The sequence below is a fragment of the Dermacentor andersoni genome, chromosome 9 (assembly GCF_023375885.2).
Source record: "Dermacentor andersoni chromosome 9, qqDerAnde1_hic_scaffold, whole genome shotgun sequence".
In the NCBI taxonomy this organism is placed as follows: domain Eukaryota; kingdom Metazoa; phylum Arthropoda; class Arachnida; order Ixodida; family Ixodidae; genus Dermacentor; species Dermacentor andersoni.
In genome coordinates this window covers 55804223-55819147 of record NC_092822.1, presented here as the reverse complement: position 1 = coordinate 55819147, position 14925 = coordinate 55804223, and positions in this window count along the sequence as shown.

Below are 14925 nucleotides of genomic sequence, written 5' to 3'. Positions count from 1 at the left end.
CTAAATCTTGAACAACTCCTTTCGAGCTAGTACCGTGGCCTTCATGAAGGGCCATGGCAAAAGTTGGGCATAGACATTATCCACTGACCACTGCTCTCGATCCAACTTATGCTATCCCCTTGATGAATGGAATGGAAAAACTTTATTGCTCTATATCTCAGAGAGATTGACGGTGGGCCGGTGTCTTCATGTCTTGAGTCCTGGCCGCTTCACAAGGTCGGCGCCCCTATTCCAGGACACCGCTGAGTCTTGCTGCCTCGCAGGCGCGCTGCACAATTGCCCGTTCGGCTGCGAGCTCGCTGCTGGTGAGCAGACCCTCCCATAGTTCCACACTTTGGTTATTTACTTTATGGAATGCGAAATTACGCTTGCATTCCCACGTGATGTGGTATAACGTGGGGGTTGCCCCACACCACGGACATATATTCCTGTACTGGGTAGGGAACAAGTTGTGTAGTTTGTGCAGGTTGAAAAACGTGCCTGCTTGCAGTCTTCGCCAGCTGACTGCCTCGTGTTGTGTGAGCGATGTGTGGGGTGGGGGGTATTTAAATCTCCTTCCTCTGTAGTGGTTGAGTATTTCTGCATACGTCGGCTCCACCGTTAAGGGGGCCTCTAGGGTTTCCGACTGCCCTTCTCGGTGCGTGAGTTCGCGAACTAGGCTGTCCGCCCTTGAGTTGCCCTCTATCCCAGTGTGTGCCGGTATCCAGAAGATCCTATGTTTTATGTTTTTGTTAGGATACTCTACAAACTATTATGCCAAATGGCCTGAAGTGGTATTTGCTGACTATAATATGACAGATAAAACAACTCCTTTTCATTAGAGAATTTCTGGAGTCCATGGTCACAGACGATGGGAAGCAGTTTACCAGTTCACTTCTAAGCAGCTAGAGGACTTAAAGGACATTCGCCCTGGTCCTTGTGTCCCTACAGCCGCAATGCACCAGGTATGGATGCTGTTCTAAAGGCAGGACGACTTGAAAGAAGTCGAAGGCCTCCGACATGACTCGGAGACTACGTCAGATAGGCGGTTGCAGCCTGTGTAATCCTCGGGGGCATCTCTGTTTAGGGGGCATCGTAGTGTGTTCTCTCGCGTGTTCTCAAGGTGTTCTCTCGCGTGATCACCTAGTGCCTTTTGACGTGATGACACATAAACTTCCTGCAAACTGAAACTGTTTCGTAGGAAAGCTATAGTAAATTATTTCGGACGCTTTGATGATTGCCTGTATTCTTTCCAGGGTTTCTCGGTCTCGGCACTTCATTTTAAGCAATAAGATTTTAAAGAACTCCAGGATGGTACGTTAGTGCTCCTTTAAGGTTCAAAAAGGCTCCTAGTAACCACGAAAGTTGAAAAGCGAAAAGAAAAAGAGCGATACCACTATGCATTTATTCTCCGGTGTTTCACCACGCTGGTCGCGCTGTTCTATAGAGCGCTTGATTCGCAGTAGGGCCAGACACGTCCTTGCTGCAGCAAAAGCCCGGATACGACTGAGCACTGTAATGACATGCCAGGAAATTCACCCATCCACGACCGTGGGGAACGTACTCCTTCCAGAAGCGCTGGAATTCAAAGCAATAGATGTAGTAAAGCCTGATTAGCTCAAGCTGGTTGGGTGACTATTTGTCACCGCCCTGTTTTAAAGGAATGGCAATGGAAATCATCGACATCATCATCTGGTGAAAGCCAGATGAGGAAGAACGACGAATATAAAGCGAGACAAAAACTGACGAACAATCGTATGCAAATGGTGGGAACAAAAACGTCCACCAAGGGGCCTATAACGTAAAACTATTCCAACATGTTTCTATTCCAATCTCCTGACGTCGAATTTGCGTAACCACCAACGCAAGCACCGGGCGGTCACCCGCAGGGTTGTCTGAACAGACCAATCAAACGCTCTCCTCGTTCATAGGAGGTCACTTTTGTTTGCTTGAAAAACGAATAACATTGCCTACACTGAGCGGCTTGTCGTATGTAATGGGCTGACAAGAGGCGAGGAGAACGCTCAAGTGGAGAGGGATTCGATGTGGCCGAGCCACTGCATTGAAAGTCGATAACCGGATGAAGGGGGTGGTGCCGGCGTCTACGATTGGTCGGCTTTCCCTTACTTAGCTTGCGGTGGCTGGTCGAAAATCGCGGCGGCATGCAATGGAAGCTCAAGAATGACGCTAAAACGGACCCTCAGCAAAGAAGAGTTGGCAGAATGAGGTGGTGAACTTGCCGAAAGTGCTCGAAAACGTTACACGGCCACGCAAGAAGTTTTATTATACGCAAATACACCCATGCTCTCCGGCAGGTGCGAGTAGCCAGCGTCTGAGCGATCGGCGGCAGCCATCTTTAATTCCTTTCGGAACGGGGGAGCCTGCAGCTATTCCGAAGAAAATTCAGTTTTGTTCGGCATATTAATGCATCTTTATCGCGTCCACGTCACTTTGACGCGGTGAGTTCTTGCGGTTCTGTGACGTCGCGTGACAGGCAGGTGAAGTGTGTGCAGCCCGAAAACGTTTTACCAATAGCCGAGAGCTAATGGCGAAAAGGGGTCGAATCAGAAATAACTGTTTTTCTTTTTTCTGTCAAATCATGCATAATCAGTGTGTACACATCATATCACATGAGGAGGTACCGCGGTTTTCGTGACGTCGCGTGACAGGCAGGTGAAGTGGGGGTGGTCGAAAAAAGTTTTTGACCAATCGTGGAGGGCTGATTGCAGAATTAGAATAGAAAAGTTCGGAATAGTTTTACGTTATAGCGCCCCAAATTACTCACAGATTGCAAAAGAAAAAAAAAGTCGGGAACGACAATTTGTTGCCTTCTTCAATTTGCAGTCAAATAGAGTCAAACCTCGCTTTATCAAAACGGGATCTAACCAAATAATGCACACAATGCAGTAATCGAAATTCCTACTGAAATTACCATAGAAATACCATAATGCTGTGTATGAAACAATGGATATAACGAATTATGGCTCCCGCTTCAACTTCATTAGAACAATGTTTTCCTGTACATTAGCAAATATTCGATATCATCATCATCAGCCTGGTTATGCCCACTGCAGGGCAAAGGGCTCTCCCATACTTCTCCAACTACTCCGCTCATGTACTAATTGTGGCCATGTTGTCCCTGCAAGCTTCTTAATCTCATCCGCCCACCTAACTTTCTGCCGCCCTCTGCTACGCTTTCCTTCCCTTGGAATCCATTCTGTAACTCTTAATGACCATCAAATATTCGATATAGGGACGAGTAACAGCGCATAGAACGGACGTGCTGGCTGAGACAGACGAAGCGCTGTCTGTCTCAGTCAGCACATCCGTTCTTTGCGCTGTTATTCGTTCTTTTTCAGACATGTACCAACCGGCCCAAATCAGCACTTTATCGATATAAGGTCATGTGTCTGCAGAAAAAGAAAAGTCCTGAAGCGTCACAGAACACGTTGAAACGGAATGTGAGGATATCTATACAAGGCCACATCGAAGCATATAGAACATCAACGTTCCAGAAGCGCCGTGGTTCATACCTTAATGGCAGAGTAACTGCACAGCCGTCGAGATATGCTAGGGATGATCTAGGTATCGGTGGGGAAAGAATTGAAAGGAAATGGGGACAGCAGCGTCATAGACATATGCAGCATTATGAGATAAAGCCGAGATCAGCAGAGTGATAGATTACTATTTGGTAAGACGTAACTAGCTCACACGCGTTTGTCGCCACCCCTGTTTAAAGGGGATGCCATCAGCGATTATCGTCTGGTGTCATCATATGGCGTTCGCACGGTTTCCGTCAATACGGCAATGTCCGCAAAGATTCAGCAAAAGTGACGAAAATCCGCGCTATAATTAAGAGAGAGCAAATTTACTAATTTATGCGGAAGGCTTCCCTAATAGTGACTTTAGCAGGTAACTTAACGAACAAAATGTTTATAAGGAAAAAAGCACCGTGTATAAAAGGTAAATAGGGTCTTATGCACCTAATAAACGGAACAGTAAAAAAGAGAAAAGGGGAGACGAAGATAAAAAGAAAGAAAGATCAAACCAAGGTGAGTGGCAGGGGATTAGGTCTACTCTTATGCCGAACCATAAGCACCAGTTAAAGTGTGCAATAACTGTCCATTAGGTATAATTTTGGCCCAAAGGTGAGTCCATCAAAAGTAAAAAAAGAACATTGAAGCGGTCCTACCGTGAAGTCATCTTCTGCCAGAGCTAAAAAAAGAAAAGCAACGAGCCGTCGCCCAGAGAGGATTGAAACGAAAAAATAAATGAAAATATCCTCAAACCAAGCCGCACGAAGCGGCTGGAGAGCCAAATTATCCCTAGGATGAGCTAATTTGCTTGGAGCATATAAGCCCGTGTTTAAGGAAAATGTCAGCCTTTTGCTGGAACACAGCATAAGCTGCTGTAAATATTCTTTGTTCTAAAAAAAAAAAGGAAAAAGAAACCAAGAAAGAAGAAATAAACAAAATAAGCAAGTGGCGTACTTCTGTTTGTAGTCTTTCTAATCACGAAAATCAGTTTTATCCTTCCGTGTAACGCGCACTGAGAGGGTACGTAGAAGATAGGCAAATCTAATTTCAACGCTTATCCGGCGCCAACATAAGGACATAAACCAAATCAGTTAATACCGGGAGAGTATATTCGTCTTAAAAAGTAAACTTGCACTTGTTTTGTATAGAGTAACTTATTACTATAGCGGGTAAAAAAAATGAAGTTTAATCTTCATATTACGCAAGGATGCTGCATTAGACATGGACTATGATGATGGATGGGAGGATGCTGCAGCGTAGCGGTTGTAGCCACGGCAGACTTGGCCGGCAATTGCTCCGCCAGAGCGTCTCTTCTTGCGTCATAAATGCAAATGCCCCCATGAGTTTATCGCTCTGGGCTCTCGTGGAAATTTCAGTACTATGCGCGACAGTTTCGCCAGCATTAGTGAGTGGTATATTTTAATCAAATTGGAAATGTTCTCAACTGTTTTGTCGCCTGTTTCTCCGCAAACAATAAATTGTTCGATGATAAAGGAATCGTAACACGCGCTATGAAAAGACACATATTGTAAACGTGCAGAAACAGTCAATAAAGTAAAAGAGAAAGAAAACCCAGCAACAAAATGGTGCATTCTGCTGTTAAACACAAGTCAATCAATCACGAAATTCGAATAATACATAAAAAAGCACACTCAAGGACAAACTCAGTATTACATATGTACACTAACGCTTTCTGCAAAGAAGGTCAATGACATACTAAATGTTAGTACAGAGTTACAATACCGCGTTCCCACTAAAGGAAGGTAGTAAAGCTTTTAGAGCTTATCGACTCAATGCAACGGCATCCTATGGCTCAAGCAACTTTTCTATGCCGAAAGGGCTATCAACAAGGCGATTAAATATTGTCCTCAAAGCATATCATCGCTGTTCCTTGCACACTATCTGCTGGGTAGGCTAACTGTAGTGCCCGCTCGCAAGGACACCTTCTTCTCCTGCTGTACGGTAGCCTCTACATTGCAGAACAGAAGCGCTAGCCGGACCAGATGGTCGGTATTGCGAGTGAGGTACCCACAATGACACATACTGACACCAGTTTCATAAGTGACTGCTCATTCGAGCTTCCGTTTGGGCCTTTACGTGTTCCTTATTCACAGTCCGTGTCGTCTGTGGCGCATCTCGGCACAGTACGAATTGCGTTTTCACCCTAGAATAAACGTAGTCAGAACTCCCTTTTCAAAAGTGTTTTCACTCGCTCGGCTAGTTCTTCCGCAGACAGCGCCCCCAGAGTTGTTGGCTTGAGTATTCGCTTATTTCTGGACGCCATTGCCGCTTTCAGATACTGATAAGCTCTTCAATATGCTCGAAAAGACACCGGTGGGACGCATGAATTCAAGTTAACTGGTGCTCGAATTTCAAGATTAGATCGGAATTTCATTTCTACCTCATTTATGCCTCCACTCGTGATAACTAAATGAAACGTCGAAATAAAGCTGTCTTCGGGAATCGCCAGGACGGGGAAAGGTTCGAAGACGAAAGGATGAAGGCGTGAGGAGAGATAGTTGTGTCCCGCCGATTGGGTGACGACGCTAGTGATGACGTTGATGAGGACGCCGAGAGTCGCGGATTCGATGGCGCAGGCGATGACGTCATCATGCCGTGGTGAGGCAGCGGAGACAGTACGCGGGCATGGTGCACCGGCGATTGGTCGGCCTTGGAGTAGACGTGACAGCCTCGCTTAGACTGGTACCCAGAGCCCGTTTACTTGCATAATTTCTCATGATATCCTAGTAGCGTAATTTGCTGCCCTACTTTAAAAGATTTGTCTCTAATGTTATTTCTACCAACTTCTCAAATAATACTCGAAAAAATTTTGTACTGGCTGCATTTGCTATTATTGTACCATGTAACTTCAATATTCTCCAATATTAGACGCTTTGATCAAAGCGGAACGACATTTAACTTGACCTTTTTAGCACGTGCGCAACACGATTGTAAGAAAACCGATGGGCCAGGGCGTAGGTATATATCTACATATTATTTTTATTTGCTTTTGCGGTGCAGCACTGAGGAAGGTTACCGGATCTCTGTGATAACATAACATTTGTATACATGGTGACTATCACAGAAGCGTTGCTGATTTCCACTTCCGCCGAATACGTCAAACGTGCGCTGCGGCACGCGCGTTCACTCACTCACTCACTCACTCACTCACTCACTCACTCACTCACTCACTCACTCACTCACTCACTCACTCACTCACTCACTCACTCACTCACTCACTCACTCACTCACTCACTCAGTCACTCAGTCACTCACTCACTCACTCACTCACTCACTCACTCACTCACTCACTCACTCACTCACTCACTCACTCACTCACTCACTCACTCACTCACTCACTCACTCACTCACTCACTCACGCACTCACTCACAGGCATGACAGACATATCTGTTTCCTCTGCTCTGCACTGCTTTAACTTTTTCTTTAACCTCTTCCTGTCGCCGCGTGTTGGCCTTTCCGCGGACGGGCTTATGAAAAAATATGCATACTACAAATACCTATACAGAAAATACTTCTAATAGGTGATCATGCCAGGTTTACTGGAACGTCTTAAAGCAGGTAGAGCGCTAAAAAGCAGGGGCAGCGGGAAGGATGAGGACATTATTTTATTTGTGGGCGTTAAACATGTGTCTTTTTGCCCTTTACCTGAGGCAGGATGTCGCCGTACCAACTAGCTGGGATACAGACCCTAGTTAGATGTACTGGAATGTGCTTCCTGGGTGGGTGTCCGCAGAGTGACACTAATTGTTTGTTTGCGACTTCTGGTAATGTGTCTACTGCGTGTTGATATTTTCATTCTGCTTTGCTTTCTTCTTTTATTACGATAGCAATCATATGGACACTCCAGGCGCATTTCTGCCGTCGCCGTCAGGTTCCGTATGAGTCAAAGCATGTGAGGGTGAGCCGGCGAACGCGGTTCAATTTCGCGTGCGCGAGCGAGCAACACGGCCCGGATGCGTGCCCTCTCCTGTGGCGCACAAGGCCGGGAGGTGAGGCGAGGGAGGAGGGGCGTTCCTCTCCGGCGGCTGCTAGGGTGCCTCGATGTACTCCTCGCCCACCGCTCCATACAGAGTGGAGACAACCGCGACGTCTACTACGGCGTTGGCCGCGCGAACCGCGGACGTCGTAGTAGATGCCTCTGGCGGACGCCGTAGGGACGCGTTGCCGGCAATCGTGTGTTTTGAAAGCGATCTGTGACGTGGCCAAAGTAAATTCGTATGAGCGTTTCATTCGCGTTGAAGCGACATATCCACGGAGGTCAATTGGCTTGCGGCTGCTGCCACGATTGCGAACTCCAGAATTTTCACACCGAGTTTCCACGCTCATTGAGCGAGACGTATTCATGTTTACCTGTGCGCGCGTGGCGCCGTGCAGGTTAATTTAGTTAAGACACGCTGACGGGCTAGTTGGTTTGAATCCATCATAGAATGAGTAAGCGCGACTGAACAAGGACGCAGAAAAAAGCAGACACACAAAGACAGGGCTGTTTCTGTGTGTTTGTTTCTTTCTGCGTCCTCGTTGAGTCGCGCTTACACATTCTATCACTGTTAATTTAGTTATATATTAAGCGAATATCTACAAGTGTATACGTCCGATAAAACTAATATCCTTACTTCGTACAGCTATCTACTAATTTGCTATAGCAATCAGTGCTTCGTCTATCCGGCGAAACTGCGAATTTCCTAACTGCGCAAACAAACGACCACACACACAGAGAGCGAGAGAGAGCACACAAGGACCGCGGGCTAACATTACAACACAAAAAAGAGAATTTATACAGAGAAGAAAAGCACACAAATCTTGTACATGACTCTTGATAGTTCGCAGCAAAGCGAAATTTTTTCGGTAATACTCAAGAACTGTTTACTCTGGCATGCGATGTATATAAACTAGGAAACATTTCACCGCATTCGGTGATTAGAAAAGCACTTAGCTGCCGACTCCATTCCAGTGTGTTTCAGAAGAACGTTTCAGTGGTAGTGTACATTTATATATCAACGCTGAAGACCTCACAAGTATCCTCCTAATTCAAGGCGGCCCAGTTCAGATGCCAACCCCTAGCTCTTAGCTCGAATTTAGCTCGAAAGCTAACGAAGAAAGCGGCTGCCAGGTACGCTGAAATGGGACTAAATTTATCAAGTTCGCCAGGTTGAGGAATTATTCATCAGTACATGAGAGGCACCACAAATGGGGAGCTTATGTTAGAGATTGCTATAGCTAGCTTACTAAGAGAACGAAAAAAGAAAAAAAAGACCAACCTTTCCCCTACCAGAAAATGGGGGTAAGCGAAGCTTGTCCTGTGTGCACCTGATTTTCGTCACAGTTAAGTAACCTACAGGTAGTCGTGCCGGATTGCTTCGGCCTCCTGCTTCCTCAGCTCGGGATATTCTCGTTGCTTTCAGATTGCCTCGGCTCAGGCGGCTTTAACGGCTGGATCGGCGCGCCGACCGCGAGCACTTTCGCGGGCGTGTTATCGCCGCCGCTCGTCGAACGTTGGCCCTTCCTCGGGGGAACGCACAACGCGTGGCCGTACCATTCGCTTTTTTTTTCTTTAATGATGGGGTTTTACGTGCCAAAACCACTTTCTGATTATGAGGCACGCCGTAGTGGGGGACTCCGGAAATTTCGACCACCTAGGGTTCTTCAACGTGCACCTAAATCTAAGTGCACGGGTGTTTTCGCATTTCGCCCCCATCGAAATGCGGCCACCATGGCTGGGATTCGATCCCGCGACCTCGTGCTCAGCAGCCCAACACCATAGCCACTGCGCAACCACGGCGGGTCATCCGCTTTTCGAGACTGAACTGAACGTAAACAAAGCCGGTAGGCAGCGGGCGATACCCTATCCTGCCCTTTCCCTCCCCGGCGTAAGCGAGCTGTCAACTCATCAAACCGTCTTCCCCGCAGCTGTCTTGCTCTGGGAGCAACTGGGTTTTTGCTTGACTATGACAACGCCACTTGTGAGCCAGTAAAAGCTTCGCTTGAAAAGCAGATTGATAGGATTATCGTTACTTTCACCCAAACAGTCGTATAAGGAGCAGTCGAATGATCGTTCTGAAATGTTACGGGCTCAGTGTATATTGTGTTGTATATTGAAGGATCTGCGGTGAAGATGTTTAGGTGTAAAAAATAACTAGGCTACTCAAATTGAGTTTCGTATGGACAAAAAAAAATATTCGCAGTTTCGCCCGAAGACGGAGCATGGAAAGCGATAGCAAACTTTAGCGTTGCGTAGAAGACGTCTAAGAATGCCGACGTTGCAGGCGTCGCACCTATCACAAGCCGCAGCTCACCGTCGACGTTCTTAAATTCGTTATTATTTTCGTTGTTAATTGTTCGTGCAAGCCGCCTCTTTCTCGTGAGAACGAGGCGAAGATGCTTCGCCGCGAAGACGCTCTATAGTGCGCGCTGCCGAAAATGGAGCTCCTATGGAGCCGCTCCTCCAGCTTACGCGTTGACAGTGCTGTGCGTGCCGTGCAGGCCTGTAACTTTTAAAGCGAAGCTTTCTTTGCCTTTTTCTTCAACTTTCCCGCTGCTGCTGCTGCTGCTGCTGGGGCCTTGCACGCCACTAACGCCGGCCGCGTCGGGACGTGGTTGAAACGTGGTCGCGTCACAAAAACATGAAAGGCATACGCTGTCGTTGTTTTTCACGCCTCGTGTTTAGTAGCAGTCATTCTCAAAATTTCGATGAATAATTCGTTAAGAATGCAAGACAAGATATGAGCCACTTGGAGGGCCTGCCTGGTTGTGGTTCATAACGATTATTCGCCATGCGGCACCTCGCGCCGATACCGGATTTTCTGCCACGCGGGGGCCCTTAACGCTGTTGCGTTAAAATACGTGACAAGAGTGTGGCACAAGAAAAGACGACCCGAGAAGCTCTTGTCAATGTTCACGCTGCGTCGCCTGTGCACAAAATTAGGCGTGACCCCCCACTTAAGCAGTGCAGGAGGTGCCGCGTTTAACTCCATGCTCGTTCGCAACAGCAACGACAGTAGAGAGAGGAGGTGGGGAGATTGTTAGAGAGGGAATAAAGAGAGAGAGAGAGGGAGAGAGAGAGAGAGGGCAGTTTGGTGACTTACAACGCTGCAATCCAGAATGGCGCCGAACCATGCACTTTGTCCTGAGGAGATGGAGGCTCGCATAAAGCGTCGAGTGAAGCAACAACAACAAACGCAAGTAGAACAGGCAACGTAACATTCCACATCACCTCACGACTGTCGCATGCCGTCATTACTACGCCAAATAACATCGATGAATGTAAGCAGCAGGCAAAGCTTCGCTTACATCGATTCCCACAATGCTTGGGATCTGTATATATTTTCTTAGTTTTGGTCATTTTCTAGTTTACGAGAGCTCGAGATCTGTTCTCGCTACGAATTATGAATACAGTTTGCAGGAACCTAATCTCACAACCTAGGTCGACATTTTCTTTTAGCTCCGTATTCAGAAATGTGTCTTAACTTGAAGCTCATACTTGACTTGATATAAAGGACGCCTGGTGCAAACGCACCCAAGGCGCTCATTGTGTTTCTTTAGGTGCGTTCACGACAGGTGCCATTTAAATCAAGTCAATCATGGGCGTCAAGTTAAGATGTATTTCTGAATACCGGGGTTAGTGTCCATGACAGAAATAAGAGGAGTTTCATAAACACGTAAAAACTGCAGAAGCAGTAGGTGTAACTTGGAAGAAATGCTTACGTATATAGGGGTAATTAAAACGCTTTAATCAGACTTTCTTAACGTTTTTTTTCAAATCTTTGAAATAAACTTCGCTGCGTATCTACAAGTATTGACTCATGGCTTGTAAGAATAAGATATATTTACAGTTTGGACGGTTTGTTTCAAGAAAACTTGCAGAGAAACCTTGTGCCACTGTTGACGCTGAAACAAAAGAGGGCTACATTGAAATGCATGCACTATCGGCTCCAACGAAAGGTGAAAGCTGGTCGCTCCGGTCTTCGACGGAGATCAAATTGTCGTGTTCTTTTAACACGAAGCTTTTCTTTGCTAATTTCGCCGGGTTTCGTGAGCCGTGTGCATGTTCCGCCGCCGAATAGGCCAACCAATCACCGCGTACGAGGCTCGCGTCACTGCCACTGGGTTCGTCGCATTACCGCCAGATGGCTCTAGTCTCCGCGCATCCGCTGCTGCACGGTAATGAAGAAGCAAACGCTTACTGTGGATACATTGCATTCGAGTCGCGCTACGTACGCATGCGCATGCTGCCTCAGCAACCGTGATGCGTTCGAGGCGCCCGTCGTACTCGCTAGTAAGACAACAGCTCCGCTCAACGAAAATTATGCAGAAACTCCACTGGAGCTGTCTGAGTATGCGTAAGCATACCGCCGAGGTTCAGTAGGCCCACCCCCAAAATTAAGTTGGCCCACTCATACTGTAGGCTTCCCCAGGCATTTGCTGTGTATCCCTATGGGTGTGTTTAAATCGGATCATGTGAGCATTCTCTTTGATATCTATATATATATATATATATATATATATATATATATATATATATATATATATATATATATATATATATATATATCATATCATATCATATAATGAAGCATAGTATGCCCCATGTTGCGCCTCGAGCTGGCGTTTTGGACCAGGAATCCACCAAGCCCATCGACGAGTACATCCGATAGCAGGAATAAAGGAAACATTTGAAAGACGCTTAAGCTTCGCCTTATTTGCAATGTCCGTAGGTTGTGTGCAAGTCGTACTTTACGATTATTCTGACGTATTTTACTTTGAGAAATTCGATTATATCAGTAACTTCATTGCGCTACACAGAGGGCGTGGTTTGCATAGTTAGGAATAATTTTTGCCAGAACGACCGTTGACGCAGGACGCCGACGCTGGATTTTATACAACATGGGTCCGCTTTTTCTAACGTCGTCTTCCCTAGGCGACGAGACTAGGAAATCTGATGTCTGTATACCGTCGAATCGGTCGCTATATCCTGCCCACGATATCGCATCGTTCTACTGCACTCCACCTCCGATGGTGCTAAATATGTCCCCTGCATATTCAGTAAGCGCGTAGCAATCTGGGAATCCGAGGTTGAAACCGTCCCCGACGGCATTCGACGTTGGCACTTTTCATCATTAGGTCAGGTTGTCAGGTGCTGTTGGAAGGGCCGTTTGGGGACTTGTCAACCGTCGGTGTCAACGTTGCTTTGACTTCGGTATAGGCGTTGATGAATGGGTGCAGTCGCCTCGTGGTAATCGTCTAGTTAAGACCCTTGGTCGTGTTGATGCGTAACAGACACCTCCGGCGCCAAGAGATTCGACCTGAAGGGAACCAGTTGTCAGGCTGCCCGAAGCGTCGATGTTGGGTCGCGACCTCGGGGATTGTTCTAGAAGTGATGGCTGATGTCACACCGCAGCTCATGGGCCCAGCGCTCGCTTTGTTGTGGCCTTCTCCTTGGGAATACTCAGGCACACAAACACATACACACTGGTGGGCGTGTCCGAGCGACACGCCTACTGGACGCCATGATCCCCACATCGCTTTACAATGTTCTACCCCTCTCTCTGTCTTTCTCCCTTTTTTTCCATGGTCAGCTCTCGGCAAGACAGAAATAGGTTGTCTGTTTCAATAACATCGAGGGCAAATACATATAAAACACGTTCCTAAAAATAAATACTCTGAACTGGTTGTCTAGGATCCCCGGCTCAGACCGTGTGCATTCTTATTCTAGCTCTCTTTTCTATACCTGACCTCGAAGTTGTATTCCTGGAAAGTGAGCCTCCATCTCAGCAGCCTACCGCTTTTTTCCCGACATTTGCTTCAGCCAGGCAAGAGGGCAATGGTCGCTCTCGAACGTGAGCTTCTTGCCTTGAATATAGCACCCTAGCTTTCGAACGGCCCGTACTATGCACAATCACTCTTTCTCCGAGGTTCCAAACGCCTCTTCTCGCGGTGTCACTTTTCGACTCGGGTACAGCACAGAATCTTATTCACCGCGTTTGTTAAGCTGGGCAAGGACGACACCTAGACAACGGTTGCTGGCGTCACACTTGAGAATGAATTCTCTGCAAAAGACTGGAGAGAGAAACACAGGTCTTGAAGACTAAGCTTCCTTTTCAAAGCAATCCACATATTCTGAATAAGGCTCCGCAAATCTTCCACTTTCGTGCGACTCACGCACTAACACTTTCTTTCTTATCCACAAAAGACCCGCACTAAAGAAATAAAAAAAATAAACGTTGCATAAATTACGGGCTTGACTCTACACGAAAATTCAAGCTTATTTCTAAATACTTCCACGCACGCTCTTAGCGATACTCAAAACGCTGTCGTTTTATGAATACACGTGTAAGACACGCACGTACTCTGCTTCTGTGTGTCCGAGGAAGACACATCTTCAAGGAACAGTACAATCACTTTCTAACATTGTGCGGTTAAACAATGGCTCCTTCAAATAACGCATCTTAAATAAGAAAAAAGAAATCTTGCGACACTTTCGAAAACTAAACTGATACTCAAGCGTGCCACTACAAGTTTCTGACAAATAACCTAAACTTGGCGGTGCAAGCGTATCTCACAAAAAAAAAGGTAAAATAAAGCATATCTGCTTAAAAAGAAAAAGAAATGACATATCGAGAAAGCAAAGTTTTAAAATTTTATGAGCGCTCAAACCATCTCTTTCAGAATATTGATGAGCTTCTAAAAGAAACATTCTAAAGAAAGCTCAAAATTTGTTTATCGAAACGATCTCTAGTCCCGGGAGATCTCAAAACCTTTAACAAAACTCTAAAAATAAAGAAACAAACAAGTTGTTGTTTCCACAAAGCTTGTTTAGGCGTTATTCATTCCAGTCATCTCTTTAAACCGTACTGGAGGTGGGCGCGATCTGAAAGCCCTTATCTACCTCGTCTACCAGAGAACACAAAGGACAGGTAGGCCATTCCTCTCGCTGCAGACCCCCGACACTTTACATACTGTCAACCTGCATTTTAGGCATTGCACTACAAATTCATGACTGCCTGGCATGACCACTCTGCGTCGCCTTAGCGTCGCGCCCACCCGTCATACAGGTTACACCTCGAGAAGAGAACCCAACGAAGGGAAACATAATTGCCCTCTTGCTTTTGTCCTCCTCCGCACCGAACCTCGCTTTCTTTTCTTCTTCGTCTGGCGACTTGGACGCGCTCTGACTCGAAACATTGCAAACGTTAAACGCGCCTTTCTGACTCTTTTTCTGCCTTCCCCACAGGTTTTAGTCGCTTTCGCTTTATTCGGCCGCGTTGCCTTCTCTGCCGCGTTCCTGACGCTGCGACGCCTCGTTCTCTTAGCGCGATTTCTGGGGATAATTTTCGAGTGCGCTTTCTTTCTTCGCGTTGGCGGCTCCTCAGCCTGACCAACTTCCTGAATCTC